A 17,417-nucleotide genomic window follows, 5' to 3' on the forward strand; every position below is an offset into this window, starting at 1 on the left:
AAAAATAGCAGTAACCTTATCAATTTTTGATGCCTGCAATCAAAAGTTGTATGTCAGAAATTCTGTATCTTGGGCCAACCCTGGCCCAGGTTCCTGGGGTACCTCAGAGACCATACCAACGCCAACCAGAGGAATTCCTATTTGAAAACTGACTTAGAGTAAGAAAGAGAACTGAACTGGAAGTCAGGAGATCGGATTCTGCTCCTTGCTTTGCATTAACTAGCTGTATGAGAGTGAAACAAACTGTTCCAATAAACAGTTTGTTTCACTCCCTGGATCATGTTTTCTCTTCTGCAAATGGAAATGGGGCTGAATGGTCACCAGTGTCTCTCAGCTCTACTATCCTATGATTTTAAAAGCTGAAATAAACTTTCTAAGAACATAGAGACCCAAAATCCATTTCTTTCCTTTCTTTTCCCCAAGAATCTTACAGATCAGAGGTTTTAGCACAAGTTCCATTGAGATTCACTCAACAGACATCTGTCTATTACCAAATCTGTAGACTTGAAGGGTGATCCTGTGTTATTGTTGATAATTCTGCTAACTTCTGGGTGCCCACCTGCTCTTCACACAAGGCTTTCAAGCCCGTTTGTGGAAGGACACTAGGGAAGTTTGCTTAGACAAATCTTTTGCCAATCCTTTCTCTTCCTCAAGATGCAATTCGATGTTAGCTGCCCATCAGGGCTAATTCTGAGGAATATGCGACATGGTTCCTGCAGTGGACTCTGGGGTTCCTTCACCAGGTCTCCTCTTCAGCACCAGCACATGCAACCCTCAGCTCCGGGGAAAACCAGCTGCTGATGGCTTACAGCTGTGTCCCTCACTGAGGATGCCCAACCACCACCGGGAATTGCCTCACCTAAATGTTGTGCCCTGTGGTAGAATTAAAGATGGTGGCAAATTCGTGGTTATGCCTCCCACTGAGAGGTACAGTTGAACCCCACCCACTCATCCACCTTAAATTCTGGTCAGGCTCTGTGATTCCCTTGATCAGTAGAATTCAGCAGAAGTGGTGCTCTGCCAGTTTCTGGGTCCAAGACATAAGAGACTAGCAACTTCCACTCTCATATGAAAGACTCTCTAGGAGCCCTGAACTTCTATTCAAGAAGCCCAACTACTCTGAGACCACCATGCTACAGAACCATAGGAGATCCAATCTGACAGTCTTAGATGAGCCTAGCCTTCCGGTCACCCCCACCAAGGAGCCAGATGTATAAGTGAATCTGTCTTGTCCCCTCCAGATCCGCCCAACCAACCAGCTCAGTACCGCCAAGCATCCCCTGTCAATCATGTGTAGGTCGGAAGCATCACCAGCTGAGCCCTGTATGGATTCCTGACCCGTAAATTTGTAAGATATAATAGAATACTTGTTGTTTCAAGCTATTAAGTGTTCGAGTAGTTTGTTGCATAGCACTGGGTAACAGGGGCATGCACCCCCTTCCCCAGGGGCAGTTCACAGCCAATGAGTAGCTGATGAGGGACGCAGACTACAGCCAGACTTCCTGCCTCAGTGTTAAACACTCGGAAGGGCCGCCCCAGCTCCAGAGCTCCCTGAAGGACTGGCTGAGGCCTCGTGTGTAACCACCTGTGAGTCAGCTTCTCCGCAGCCTAATCCTTCCTTCCTCGCTTCTTCACAGATGTATTAACATCTCCGCAGAAGAGCTTGGATGGCACGGCACTCCATCTCAGAGTCTCTTCCCAGGGAGCCCAGTCTAAGATGCTGCCACATTCTGCTTCCTTCAAGTGAATTTTCTCATTTCCTTTTTCTCTTTCTCTTCTCCCTTTGGGGCTGAGTTGTATTGGTAGAATACAAACTCAGCAAGATTCTAACTACAATAATATTTGGTGTCTTTGGGATACTATCTGGTGGTCAATTAATCTTTGTTGAATGACTTTTTGTTCAATAGAAGAATCAGGGGAGTTTATAAAGAGTAGTAAACTACTTTTTCGTGGTGGGACAGGCTGAGGGAATTCTAACTCCTCCTGATTCAAGCATGTCCATAAATTTTTCGTCTCTCTAGTAACTTCGAAAGTTAGTTGGGAGCTGCAGGAACCAGTGTCCCACTGATTGAAATAAATGCAGAAAGAAATGCCCAGATTTCAGTGTGGCAAGTTCCAATTAGGGTTACCAGATTTTCCATCTCAGTAAAATGAAATCATTGGTTTAGCAGAATAATTAGTAAATTCACAGACAAGCAGTTGGCCTGGGCTCGTTCATTCCTCTCTGCAGGTTGAGCTGGAGCGCACAATACCAGGTAATACCAAATTCAAGTAAGAGATACAATCTTTGTTTTCCAATGCTTTAATCTAACTATACAAAGCAAGAAGAGAATAGTTATAAAGTAGCACCTTATAATTGAAGAAAGTGTAAACACTTGACAGAAACTTGAAAAGAAGCCCTGTGTGGGTTTCTCACTGAATTTGAACAGATAAAGTCTACCTACTGATTTCTTTTATTTATATAGTAACAACCTCCGTGCCCTGAGATGATTTCCTGAATCTCCTTTTTAATTGTTTTCTTCTTTAGCCTCCTGTTCACCATTGTTTAGGAAACACCTAGGATATGATGGGTGCCATATAAATTCCTAGAGAGAGAGGAGAGTGTGAATTGCCTCAAATCAGCTCTGCTGCCTTTAGGCAACAGATTTTTCTTTTTTTTCCCCTTCAATTTTCCATGTTCCCATGAAGTCAACAACTTAAGACTAGAAAAATTCCTAGAAACCAAAAAAAAAAAAAAAAAAAATGTTTTTAAGTTGATGCTGTCTGTCCGCTTGGATATTTTCCACAAATGTTCTAGAATGCATATTTGGTCCTTGCACAATGGAAAATATATGTATAATATAAACTTTTCATCTGGAATTGAGGGAGAGATGCTGAGAAAATAAGTCATTGAAGAATGACTGGAACTTAGCCTTCTGGGGCCTCCCAGATGCCTGGGGTCACATGCAATTGCCAGGCTGGGGGGTAGCGGAACGCTCAGGGCCACTGTGAAAGTGTCTGTCCACGGAGCTAAATCCTGGGGTAATGACTTCCATGGCATTTTTTAGATGTTGGCTGTCACTGTGCCAGCTGCTGCCACACTTCATTTCACCTCTTAGGAAACTTTATTTAGTATGGATCCTGAGTTGGGGTCTCTTTTCTTTTCTTCCTTGGTTTTAGGCTAGCTCTTTGTTCACAGATCACTAGCACCAATTTCAGCCGTACTCACAGTTTTCTAGGTGACGGGTGAAGGGAGGACATCTGGCAGAATTTGGTGTGATCCCTGTATCCTTGAGGCCTCTGGTCCCTTCTCTCTGGGCAACCTGTTCTGCAGAGGTGTTGAGTTTCCATAGCAGGCATCGAGAGTTGCGATGACATGATGCTCCCAAGGCACCCTGAGAAACCTAAACTGTGTCTTCCACAAATCATTGAGAGCCACCTTCCCTCAAACTCAAGCTCACTGAAGCTCCAAGCTAGGGTTTCCCAGCTCTCCTTTTGTGACCCCTCTGGGTGTGCCTCAATTCACCTAAAAAAGGTGTTACATGTGTTTCAAAGCTAAGGTGATTTTTATTCCCTTGAATTTTTCAAGTACATGTATGCAATACAGCAATTTGGGGAAGTATGACCTAGTAGAAGAAACAAACACCAAATTGCAAAGGGGCCTGGAATCAACGTCATAGGCTTTCTCTCCTCTGCACTGACCTCCTTGATCCCTTAATCCCACTTTCCTAGAAAATAAAGGAAGAGGCTGGAAATAGGTCTTGGGGGTGGAAGAACACAAATGCCTGGGAGAGGACGACCTGTGTTTTTCTCAGGAATAAGGAGGTTGCAGCTTTAATCAAACCAGGCCAATCGCTGGCTCGGAAGATAGTTTGCAGCATCTTCTGCAGCAACCCTGGGATGTACCAGGTCACACATATTCTCTGGCGTTATCTCCGAGGAGTTTCTTAGAGAACAGAGAGCTACTTTCTAGGCTATGGACACTCCTAATGGCCTTGCTCCTTGAAGTGCGGTCCAGGACCGGCCGTGTGGGCATCACCTGGGAGCTTGTTACAAGTGCACGCTTTCTGGGAATTCCCTGGTGGTCCAGTGGTTAGGATTCAGTGCTCTCACTGCCAGGGGGCCCGGGTTTGATCCCTGGTTGAGGAACTAAGATCCCGACAGCCTCATGGTGAGGCCAAGAAGAAGAAAATGCACACTTTCAGTGGCCGCTCCTCACCACCTGAATCAGAATCTGCGTTTCCACAAGTGCCCTGGGTGAGTCTTTTGCACATTGAAATTTGAAAAGCACTGGCATATAGGATCCCTCTTTATAGGACTTAGAGACCCTCAGTACCTCCCAGAGTTGCCTGTATGGTGGCCTGCGCTGCCCTCCTGCTTTCTCTACGCAGCAATCTACACGGCTTTCCGCAGACTGATCTTACCGTTCATCCTCATCGTTGTGGTCTCCCGTTATGTTAGACTCCCACTATGTCTCCGGAACCTGGCAGGCAGGGTCCTCTGAGATCTGGCCGCGCCCACACCTCTGGCATCGGCTGTCATCACTCCCAGCATGACCACAGCTTCGTGGCCCTGCGTGTCCTATGCTGATTCTGGCCTCTGTGCCTTGCTCTTCTAAGCTCAGCGGAAACGCCCTTCCTATTCGTCCTGCCTATCCTTTAAGACGCAGCTGAGGTCTTGCTTATCTTAGAAAGCCTTCTGTAGCCTGTACCCAGCTAATCACCAGGACACGCACACACAGTCACCTTCGCTCCAAGCTGGGTTAGGCGCCCCTCGGGGTTCCACACTGACGCATGGGCACAGCACTCTTACTGCATCCGGACTGTTCTTACAAACGGTCTGCCATGAGACTCTGAGGGCCTGGAAAAATGAGACAGTCTCAGGGGCCATGTAGAGTAGTGGTGAGTATAGACCCTGGAGCTAGCTGTCTGGGCTCATGTCCCAGCTCGGCCACTAACTAGGCATGTGACCTTGGACAAGTCACTTAACCTCCCTGTACTTCAGCTTCCTCATCTGTAAAAAGGACTCATTTGAGGTATCTGCTTCATGAGGTGGTTGTGAGGATGAAATGCAGTATCTGTATGATGTAAACATGTTTGCTGTCATGTTTTAATTATTCAGCTTTGGCCCCCCAGTGACTGGCTGAGCGCCTGGCATAAAGTACATGCTCCATAAATAAGATATTGAAGGGCTGAATGTATTACAAGGATTGTTTGGGTTTTGTATTATTTGACCAACCAAATCCGTTACCTCTGTGAAGTCTGTAGGTTTTGCATTATTAGCCCCACATAATAAATGAGGTTCCCTTGCCTAAGACCTCACAACCAATTCCAAGTGGGGGCAAGACCAGTGCTAGAGCTCTTTTAGGCTTGTTGCTTTGTGCAGAATCAATACCCCTGATGTTAAATCTGCCAAATGGAAACACAGTGGATTTTAAGGGCAGGCGTCTAGTCATGGAAACTTCTCTCCTAAACTTCTTATTGCCAAAGACCAGTGACCATGCCCACTCACCCAAAGAGCAGCTGTTCACTCCTTCCTTCCACCCAGAAGAGTCTTCTGCCAGTTTCTATTCCAATTTTATAGCATCTGGCAGACAAAGTCCTTAGGATGCACATGCCAACTTGACAATTATTTATTAAAATGCTAGGATTAAGAAAAAAGTTGCAGACTGATAAAAACTGCTTTTTCTAAATATTCATGGCATACATTTTCAATATTGCAAAGAAAATTCTCTCACAAGCACAAAGACCAAAATAACACAAACTTTCTTACTAGTTTATTCTCCCTAAGTTCGTTTTTGCTCTGAGTATGAAAATGAACACTCACACAATATGACAACAGCAGTAAATATTTTGTTTTGTTTTTACTGAAAGGGAAAAAAAATCAACTTTAATTTGAATACTAAACCATCCAGAATATCTAGCTGAAAACATGTTTTTATTATTTGCATTCTTAGGTTTGGCTTGTTATGCTTTTGGCATATCTACTGATATCACTTGCAATATTTTTTCATTTCATATATTAATATTTAATATTCTTTAAACATTGTTCAACCTTAATGGTTGTCTAATTTCTGTTTTTCATCCACAGAGAAGCTATTAATTTATGAGCATATAGGGCAGTAAGTAATAATTTGCATGAATGCCTTGAGCAGATATGCTTGCATAGGCCACCCATAGCATAGACTCTGGAAGGGGTGATACCATCTATTGGCTAAGCTCCAATGAACATTGCTTTACAAGAAGCAGAAAAAAAAGTTTTTTAATCCATAAAGAAGTCTACTAAGTGAAAAATCAACAGAGATGACAGGAGCAGGTCTGTTTCTGTTCCATTTTTTCTTTTGTGTACTCTCTGCAGTTCCCTGTTGGGAGAGATTTGTGAAATGGCAAAGCAAGAAGCAGAAGTGCTTTGAAGGGCTGAAGCCCAGCTCATCCTTTTCTGTGTCCAGAACCTGACTTTTCTTCCAACAACTCTGTCAGCAGACCTCCATGTCCACACATTGCCAGCTGAGCTAACGCAAAATTAGGTCAGTTGGGTGAAAAAAATTCATCGCTGAGTCAGTCAAACCAGCAGTTTAGCAATACCTAGACACTGAAATCTGCTCAGTGCCTCATCCCACTGGTAATGATATTTCACGTCGCGTAGATTTGACAAGTGGTTTGGGCAGCGCAACAGCACCTGTGTTAAATGTTACTCTTGGAGGTACAGTTGTATATACATTCAGAGGTGAGAGGCTACATCTATTTGACAAGACATTAGGTTAATTGCTCTCGAAGCAATCTCAATGCTTCCCTTCTTCAGAAAGGTGTGGGGTGAGTTCCCCTTGGGCCAGGAAGTCAATGATGAAGACAATCACCGTTCCATAAATTCTGGCCCCAGAATTTACCCTCCCTGGTACTAATGCCTGTCTCCTAGGGTTACCTTTCCTAAAATCTGGGATTTATAGTCACCTCAGGACAGACGCATCGCTTGCACCCTGAGGTAGGTAATTAGGTAGTTCCCTAGATAATTTGGAACAGACAAAATAATTTTTCCTCGATTATCTGCATATTACAGTTAGTCTTTTCAAGTAGCTGCGTGATTGTTATTATTCTCTTTTTAAATTTTTTCCCCATCTTGAACAAGCTTTACGGGTAATAGTAGAAGTTTAATAAGATTTGGAATTAGTGCCCATGCTAATAAACTCTCATCTCGTAATCTAGTATTCGGAAAACATATTTAACAGAAGCAACGATTTTCCTGGCTATTCAGGAAGTTAAACTACCTAGTCTGATGCAGGGAGACCCAAGCCCTTCAGTTTTAAACGAGGCTCTAAAAAGTCATCCCTGCTCTTTATTTTTGTGTGTGCTGAATTTACATCTTGGCTACAGACATTCCAGATGTGTTTTCCTTATTAAAATACTGAAACAAAATTAGCCATGCTTAAATCATGGACATATATTTTTAAAGCCTCATTATTTTGGATTGGGGGTGATTTTTGTTGGTTTGTTGTTTTTGGCTAACATTTTTATGTACCAAGAAAGCACATTTGAGGATAAATTTATCCATGGATGAACTGTATGTTGCTGAATAGGCAGTAAACTATGACATTACTTCCTCAACTCCTTGCCAATTTATTAATAAAAGAGTTTTGCCACTTGGCATTATGTAACATAAAAACTGCATTTAAGCCTTATTAAATATTTAGGGTACTCTTATTGAAAACATAATTATTAGCATGTGATACTAATTTAGCATAATCTACTCAAACTGAGTGTATTTCCCTTCCTATAAATAGTAATAATTTAAAACAGCTTCTCTTATATCATGGGCTTTGAACACAACACAGTCTACCTTTATGATGCTAAGTCAGCCACAGAGAGAGAAGCACAGCACGAAAGGGGCTGCCTTTGAAATAAGCTCATTTGTCACTGTTTCAACTCAGGACAGTAGTATCTTCAGCTTTGCTTGTTCAGGGTAGAGGTGGTCACACAGAGTCGTGACCCGCCAGGGCGTCAGGGTCGGTGCTGTTCCCAAATAAAAAAAATCGATTCCTTTTATAAAATAATGATCAGCATTTAAAGTTTTTGGTTAGGGTATTTATTTCTTTCTCATAAAGGATTTTTGGGGAGATATTATAATCGGTTAACTTTATTGCCAATGATTTTATAAATATCAGGTCGGGGGAAATGCTGTGGCTTTATTTGGGAATTTCAAAATCTGAATGCACATAGAGACGCATGAGCATGAACTGTCATGCCAGCTGCAAGAGCTAAAACATTAAAGAATCCCCAACATAAGGCAAGTGGGTCAAATTAGAACCAATAGTTCTGATTCCACGGGGTCAGCCTAGTTCTTCTGTATATTTTGAAATAGACCAGGATTTCCAACTGTGGTAAGTAACAATGATAACAGAAACAGCTAGCATGTATACAGTATTTGTAAGGTGTCAAGCATGGCATCTCCATTATTACATTGAATCCTCATAGCAGCATTGAAGTGGATTATTAGTGTTCCCATTTTTCTATTTGCTCAAGATCACGTAGATGGTAAAAATGCAGAGCTGAGGTTCAAACTCAGTCTGTCTGCCTTCAGCATTTGTGCTCTTAAATGAGGCATCCCATTCAGTTTGACCCATCAACCCAGTTAACCTAAGGTCAGGGGTTGACAAATTATGGCCCTGGGCCAAATCCAGCTCACCACCTCTTTTTGTATGATCTATAAGCTAAGACCAGTCTTTACATTTTTAAAATTTTTTTTTAAAAAAGAAGTATAATATTTTGTGATATGTAAAAATTACGTAACACATAAAGTGTTACATAAAATGTCTATAAAGTTTCATTGGAACACAAGCCTCTTTCATTTGTTTACATATTATCCAAGGCTGCTAAAGTGGCAGAGTTGACTAGTTGTGAGAGAGACCAAACGGCCCGCAAAGCCAAAAATATCTACCACTTGGCTTTTCACAGACAGAGTTTGCCTGTCTGTGAAAAAGGGGTCATCACTGAGCCACTAAGGAGAAGATGCAAGAATCACCAGAAGTAAAATGGAGGCTGTTAGAATGGGTCAAATCAGAAATTAGGATCCCTAGTTCATCTACCTATCTCAAGTACAGGTATAGAAATTACCAGTTACAGCCTTGTCCAATGCTGGCCTGTCGTTCCAGGACACTGCAATTCCAGAATCCTCTGTGGCTGCTTCTTTCTTACAAGAAGGATAAGAAATGACATGTTGAGAAGGGGACAGAATGGTAAAAGGTGACCTCATGCAATGTTTTTAAACACTTTACAAAATCCATTTTTCTAATAAGCCTACTTCCAGGTGGGGAGAAATAATCCACCAAGATCATTCCAATAACATTCCTACCTGGACAGCATTTTTTGTAAATTTTAAGACTTCCAAATAAAATTCTTAAAAAAAAAAACTCTTTCAAAATGAGCAACAGAGTTCCATGGTTAATATTTTCCTAAGTGTCATAAAACTTCACTGTAAACAGTACTTGCTGAAAATAAAACCAGACCTTGTTATTTTTTTAAAACATAAACAGTGCTTTGAATGAAGTTAACTATTTTCAGGTATAAACTGTATTTTAATATAGCCATCCCTCGGTATCTGAGGAGGATTGGTCCCAGGACCCCCAAGTCCAAGGATGCTCAAGTCCCCTCTATAAAATGGCATAGTATTTGCATATAACCCACACACATCCTCCTGTATACTTTAAATCATCTCTAGATCACTTATCGTACCTAATGCAATGTAAATTCTACGTAAATAGTTGCTGGCTCACCACAAATTCAAGTTTTGCTTTTTGGAACTTACAAGAAATTTTTTTTTGGAATATTTTCAATCCATGGATGCAGAACCCATGGATACAGAGGGCAAACTGCATTTAGAATTAACTAAATATTGCCTCAAAGGAACCAAATGTTAGAAATAGATATTTGTGCCTGTTTTGGAAGCAAGGGTGAATAAAATCATTTGTTCTTTAAAATATTTTAAATACTTGCTCTGGAATAACATTTGCATTATTATTTTGCATAATGTCTATAAAATGGATTTGTTCAGCGGAGAGAAATTTAAAGCTAAGTTATACCAAATCCCAAGTAGTGATTTTTTAAATAAATTTCAACATCCAATTGTCCAGTCATCACCCTAAGGAAATGAGATGCTTCAGGAAATGTGTACATAGGGCCAGGCAGCTCTGGATTTTATAGACCAGAACTGAGATGTAAATGTTCCACTCTGGTCAACTAACATCCATCCATTCCTTCCCTTTTAGTGCCACGTTCTCTGTTATTAGATCCTGGAGCCACAAAGATGACAGACACAGTTACTAACCTTATTCGTATTCTCAACTACAATTCTTACACTTTTTCTATATTTCTACTTTGAGGGGGGATGGAGTGGTTCTCCTCTGATTATTCTGTCCCACCTGGTTTTGTCAATCACTCCCACGGGCTGTCTTACATTCATAGGAGAATCTTTAGGGCAACATTCCACATATCCTTCCTGGTCTCCTGAATAGAAACGTGCAATCTGCTGACATAATAATGACTGGATCAGTTATCTCTTGCCACAATAATTCTACACAATGAACAATCATAATATTTCAATAGATTATCACAATACACATAGCTCCTGAGTCTATGAGGTTAAGCTGATCTGGCCGCACTCAGCTGAGGCCTGGCTGCAGGTTGGTACCTAGATTTGCTATGTTGTGCTGGGCTGGGGGTTGGCTGTCAGTTGGTCGATCCAGGTTGGCTCAGCTCAGCAACCTGTAGGCTCGCCCAGGCATGTCCTTCTCATGGACGTGACAGAGGGCAGGAGTGAGCAAGCCCAATGACTGCAAGGTACTCTTCAAGTTTCTACCTGTATTACATCAGCTGACATCCTGTTGGCCAAAGCGAGTTGCATGGCCAAGCCCTGTGTCAGAAGGGAAGGATCATGCAAAGTGACATGGCAAACTGTATGAATGAGGGGACTGGTAAAGCCCTGGAGCCATGCAATCTACCATGCAAGTGAGCAAAACTAAGAACCCCAAAGGTAAATTATTTTCATTATAAAATACGTAGGTACAAATATGTATACATATATCAATAAGTAAGAATCATATTGCGCAACAATTTCTAAACATCACTCTATAATTTAGAGGATCTTAACAAAGTGACAAACCCCATCTGCTGAGTTTAGTCCTGCTTAGCCCTTTCAGAGGACCTCCCACAGTTCAGGAGACGCTTAGACATGGGGCAGCTTAAAAACCAGGTGAGTCCCAGGAAGACGGTCACTACAGGACTTGACCTAGAGAACAGCAGGAAACCTGTCACTTCTCGCTTGCTTGTTGCAAGCAGGTCAAAGGTAAATACGAACACCTCCAATCACCAGTTAAGTTAAAAGAAAGCTCATATTGTATCCATCTGCAGGAAAATACTGTACTTCCCCTCCTGGCAACTGCAGCATGCCTACTAAAGGGAACCAATACCCCCTAGCCCCACCTGTTTTGGGATATAACTGCATAGAACTTCACTACACCAACTAAAATTAGACTAAAGTAATCTACACTAACTCAGTGAGCGTGTGAGTGTTGATGCTGGTAAGGAAACAGAGGCATCAAGATATACCACAGAAGACCAGTTAACAGGCAAATGGGCACAGCTTATGTGGCCCTTGGTGAGAAGAATTGACTACGCTTTCTTTTTTTACTTTTTAAATTGTGGTATGCACTGTGGTAACCTAAAAGGGAGGGGATATCTGTATGTGTATGGCCGATTCATTTTGTTGTGCAGTGGAGGCTAACACAACATTGTAAAGCAACCATACTCTAATAAAAATTAATTTAAAATATAATAAATTGTGGTTAAAAACCACATAACATGAGATCTACCTTCTTAACAAAATTTTAAGTACACAGTACAGTATTGTTAACTATAAGCACAATGTACAGATCTCTAGAAGTTTTCCGTCTTGCGTGACTGAAACTTTATACCCATTAAACAGCAACTCCCCATTTCCTCCTTCCCCAGCAGCCACCATGCTACCTTCTGGTTTTGTGAGTTTGTTTCAGACATGTCACATCAGTGGAATCACGTAGAATTTGTCCTTCTGTGACTGGCTTTCTCTACTTAGCATGATGTCTTCAAGGTTCATCCATGCTGTAGCATATGGCAGGGTTTCCTTCCTTTTTCATGGCTGAATAACGTTCCATTGTGTGTATACACCACATTTTATTTATCCATTCATCATCGATAAACATTTAGGTAGTTTCCACCTGCTGGCTGTTGTGAATAATGCTGTAGTGAGCATAGGAGTATAAATCTTTCTTTGAGCTCCTGACTTCAATTCTTTTGGCTATATACCCAGAAGTGAGATTACTGGATTATATGGTAGTTCTATTTTTAATTTTTTGAGGAATTTCATACTGTTTTCCATAGTGGCCGCACTATTTTTCCCACCAACAATGTACTTGGGTTCCAATTTCTCCACGTCCTTGCAACACTTGTTATTTTCTGAGGTTTTTTTGTTGTTGTTTGTTTGTTCTTTTTGGTTTTTTTTGTTTCTATAATGACAATCCTAACAGGCATGAGGTCACATCTCATCGTGGCTTTGATTTGGGTTTCCCTGATGATTACTGACATTGAGCATCTTTTCATAGACTACACTTGCTTATCCATATAATGGCTACGGGCCACATTTATTTTACATTATTAAAAAAAAAGGATAGGTTCTTTTGGTATATGTTCCTAGGAGTCTCAAATACAAAAAGCGATTTCACTTTTTAATACTTGTTTCACATTTTAATAATGATAAAATACTTAACACAACAAAACTGCACAGATCGTTAACAGAAAACATCAAGAATTCCTATTCAATCTCTTAGAATAGAGAGTCTGCCTTCACTTAAGGAATTTTGTAACCACTGCCAGCAAAATTAATCTTCAGTATTTAGCATCTCATCACTCCTCAAAGACATGAATAACGCTATCATGAGCATTTTTCTATCATTGCAAAAAAGGAAAGAAATGGAAATGAAAGAAATTCACACAACAAGGGAAGTGCTCATTCCACACTTAGACTTTGATTAGTGCCAAATGAGTTGTGCTTATTGAATCAACAGGATCAGTTTAACATGTGACATATGTCATGCACTAGCCCTCCACTCTGGACAGGCTACTTAATTTTAGGGCCCAGCGCAAGATGAAAATGCATGGCCCTTGTTCAAAATTTATTAAGATTTCAAGACAGCAAGTGCAGAGCATTAGACCAAGTTCCAGGATCTTCTAAGTAGAAGGTAGTCTCATGCCCATGAAGCCAGCCCTGACCCCATGGTAAAAAGAAAAGAGGATCATTTGGGGGAATCTCTCATATATCAGAAAACTATGCATAACCAGCTCGGTGCTCTCAAAGTTACAGTAGCGGTGATAGTGATGGTCCTTAAAAATCTAATTGGGAAAGAATGTCCACAAACTGCACCTATATCAAGTTTATCAAGTATATCAACTTGATATCAAGTTTTTTTTCGAGAAAATTCCAAAAGATCACTTAATTTCAATGCCCACCCAGACATTCACTTTGAGGCTGAGTTTTGCAGTCAGCCAGAGCCAGGCTATAGAGCGGAGTTACTTCCCTCCTGTCATAATTAATTTCTTGGCAATCATTGTCAGGGGAGAGAAAAGTTTCTGAGAATTAGACAAGCTCACAATATTCCCAGTCACTATGAACAGTTAGCTCAGGGGAGACTTTGGGGAGACCCAGATCAAGCCTGGCTGTACCATGCTCTATATAACTTATTAACCTTAAACAATGAAATGGTTATGAGGATGAGAGGGAATTTAAATGAACAATGGGAAATCATCTTTCCCAAGTACTTGCAATGAGCAATGATCCCCGGAATTTCACAATATAAAAACGTACATTTTGAGAAACCCAGCTTTCCAGCACTCACCACTTAAGTAATCAGAGGAAGTTTCCTTTAGCTTGTGGTGATTTACAAAGTGAGCCGGTGGCCTTTTCATCTATTATTGTTGTCACAAGATTTATTTCCTCTACAAATGCTTTCATTTATTAAAAAAAAAAAAAATAACCAGCAATACAGTCAGATCCTGAGTGATTTCTTCAATTCTGTAAATTACACTAATGACATAATTAATAACTTTAATACAAAAACTATGGTTGTCAGATGGGCACATCATCCAATCAATGGAAACAGATCATTTTCTCTTATGTTTAATGATTCTCGCAAGAAGTGAATCTAAGAAAACAGAAGTCAATCAATGAGGGACTCGCACATATTGTCTCTCTTATCAGTTGAACTGAAAACAAAGGTTTCCTTTATTGTGTAAATTTCAACCATTGGAAATCAATTGTTGTATGCAGAGGGAGGGAGCTGTATAGGGTGGACACCAATGTCTGATTTTTATATTGTAAAGTCCCAGCAGAATGTATAATTATTGCCTACCGTGGCTTTTCGTGATTGTCCAAATACTCTGCAAATCAAGGTGAACATCTTTCAGGAAAATTCTGATTCTTTAAACCACGTCTTATACAGTAGGGAGCTCAGAGAGTCTGAGACCCTACTGCAGCCCCATCCTAACTTTTTTGTGTGTCAGTTGGGTTCTTGTAAAGATTGGAGACACCCTGCCTGACGCGGGCCGGCGGTGCAGTGAAGCTGTGATGTTTGCAGACGTGGAGACTTGTCTCTAGTTTCAACCGGTCTGCAGAGCTGTGGAGGGCTTCTTTGAACTTGGAGCTACCCATGAAGAACATGAAACGCAATCACAAATTCTCTTAGATTGCTCCTTTTAGATGCAGCCTAAGTATAAATGTTGTAACACCACCTGCACCGCTGCCATCAGCTTTGGGGATGTGGAAGAGCCATGTAGGAAATAGGACAGAAGCAGCGGCATCTGGAATACAGGCTAACACCCCATGTTAACCCATTAAAGACAAGGTCTTCCTTCGTAACTTCCTGTTCTCTTTAAGCCCAATTCCATCTCATTAAATGCCCTTATTGTTATTTATGGTGCAAGGAACACACCCTAAATTCTGTCCTAACTTTTTCCATTTGCAGTGTCATTTGATTTTGCCGTTTCTTCAACACTTACCTCGAGACAAGGCTTTCATAGCCTCCACACTGTCTCCTCATCCCCACCCTTCTTGTACCACACACTGCATCTCACAGCCACGCTGAGCATCCTGAAACACAGCCACCGGCACGCCCTTCCCTTCACGCTCCCCAGAATGGCTCTCCTGGTCAACCAGCTAGGTCTCCACGTCTCCACGGTCCTTTTCCTCATTCAGGGCTGAGGGGAAGCATGGGGTCGGGATCAGGACCACAGCTTTCATTTCCAGGAATTCGATTTCGTGAGCTCACCCAAGGTTATCGACGCCAACCAAACTCATGCAGCTGAGTTGCAAGTCAGAGTAAGTTTTCAAGGAAAATGTAGGGCTTCCCTGGTGGCGCAGTGGTTGAGAATCTGCCTGCCAGTGCAGGGGACACGGGTTCGAGCCCTGGTCTGGGAAGATCCCACATGCCGCGGAGCAACTGGGCCCGTGAGCCACAACTACTGAGCCAGCGCGTCTGGAGCCTGTGCTCCGCAACAAGAGAGGCCGCGATAGTGAGAGGCCCGCGCACCGCGATGAAGAGTGGCCCCCACTTGCCGCAACTAGAGAAAGCCCTCACACAGAAACGAAGACCCAACACAGCCAAAAATAAATAAATAAATAAATAAAAACAAAAAACAAAAATCTGACAGTGTAAATTTAAAAAAAAAAAAAGGAATATGTAACCACTAGGTGACTCGAATGTTTCTCCAGCTGCTCAGTGTTTTCTTTAGAAAGAAACCGGAGAATGCTTAATAGTTGCATAGTTAGAACCTAGGAAGCTGATTGATGTTAATGAACAGCGTTAAGTGTGTGATGAGAGCCAGTATCAGTCAAAAAATGTTTATAGCAAGTCCACCAGCTGTCAAGTACTGTTCCAAACCCTCAGGTACATCTGTGAACAAAAATGACAAAAAGCAAATTCCTTGTGGAGCTTACATTCTATGGAGAGAGACAGACAATAAAAACAGTAACTCTGATAAAATAAGTGAATTATACATATGTGTATGGGTTGAATTGTGTCCCCCAAAAGATACGTTGAAATCCTAAGCCCCAGGATCTCAGAATGTGACCTTATTTGGAAACAGAATTTTTGCAGGTGTAGTTAAGATGAGGTCATACTGAAGTAGGACAAGCCCTTCATCTAATATGACTGTATAGCAGTGGAAGGATGCCCTGTGACGATGGAGACAGAGATTGGAGTGATGTAGCTGCAAGCCGAAGGGTGCCAAGGATTGACAGCCCCCCACCAGCAGCTGGAAGAGGGGGGGAGGGTTCCCTCCAGAGTCCCAGAGGGAGTATGGCCTTGCTGACACCTTGATTTTGGACTTGCGGCGTCCAGAACTGTGAGAGAATACATTTCTATTGTTTTAAGCCGCCCAGCCTGTGGTACTTTGTTCTGTCGCCCCTAGCAAACTCAACACTATTTTAGAGGGTGGTCTGTGCTGGGAGAGGGGCAGGGAGCGACGGAGAGATTGTGGTTCAATTCTGCAGGGAGGAACATGGGTTGTGAGGGTAGAAAGAGTGGTCCAAGTAAGCGTCGTGGAGGTGAGATTTGAGCAAAGACTTAAAGGAGGTGAAGGAATTGGCCGTGCAGGTATTTGGGGAAGAGTGTTCTGGGCTGAAGAATGGCCAGTGTGGAAGCCCCACGCAGGAGCCGGCCAGGCATGCTGGAGACCAAGCAAGGAGCCCCTTATGGCTGGAGCAGAAAGAAGAGATTGTTAGAGGCTGAGGTTGGACGCACGGTGAAGGAGCAGGGTCCTTCCAGGCTGCTTTGAAGACTGGAGCTTTTGCTCTGAGTGAAATGTAAAGGCTGGACATTTCTGAGCAGAGGAGTGACATGATCTTACATCTGAAGAATTCCTCTGGCTACCCAGTTGAGAATAGACTTTGGGAGGAAGGGCAGAGAGAGGCTCTCGCAGTCGTTAGTCCAGTAATCCCCGCAGGCAATGGCGTGCTCACTTTACGGTGCTGGGGGTGGGTGCTGAGAAGTGGCTGGACTCTGAATATAGTTTGAAACAAGAGCCAAGAGCACGCACAGATGGAGAAGACGCGGGCTGCTCCACACCGCCCAAGCGCTGGGAGACCCTCTTACCTCCCGGAGAGCGTTAAAGACACGCAGAAAAATCCTTCCGCGTTGGTTTCCCCTTTCCTGCACGTTATATTCCGATGCTTAGCCCTCTGTCATAAAAAAATCATGCTGGCTTGATTGCAAGAGTTAGATTGCACCGTATAATTTTTTGAGTATGAAAGTACTATATGTACATGATTTTTAAAATAAACGTACAGAAGGATAGAAAATGAAAATTAAAGGCCTCTCTTTCACTTCCTAGTGTCATAGTTCAGCTAGAACCACTGTTAAT

The 17,417-nt window shown here is 42.2% G+C and overlaps 1 protein-coding gene across 1 annotated transcript in view; it reads left to right on the top strand.

Moving 5' to 3' along the window:
* GPR180 (G protein-coupled receptor 180) overlaps positions 1-15,699 on the top strand; it is a 290,031-nt gene extending 274,332 nt beyond the window's left edge. Inside the window, exon 11 of the mRNA XM_082366138.1 lies at positions 1,638-15,699. The gene's annotated coding sequence lies outside the window, so the exon portion shown is untranslated. The remainder of the gene's footprint in view (positions 1-1,637) is intronic.
* Positions 15,700-17,417: the final 1,718 nt, after the last annotated feature.

Source organism: Balaenoptera borealis (assembly GCF_965194805.1).
Source record: "Balaenoptera borealis genome assembly, chromosome: 18".
Taxonomy (NCBI): domain Eukaryota; kingdom Metazoa; phylum Chordata; class Mammalia; order Artiodactyla; family Balaenopteridae; genus Balaenoptera; species Balaenoptera borealis.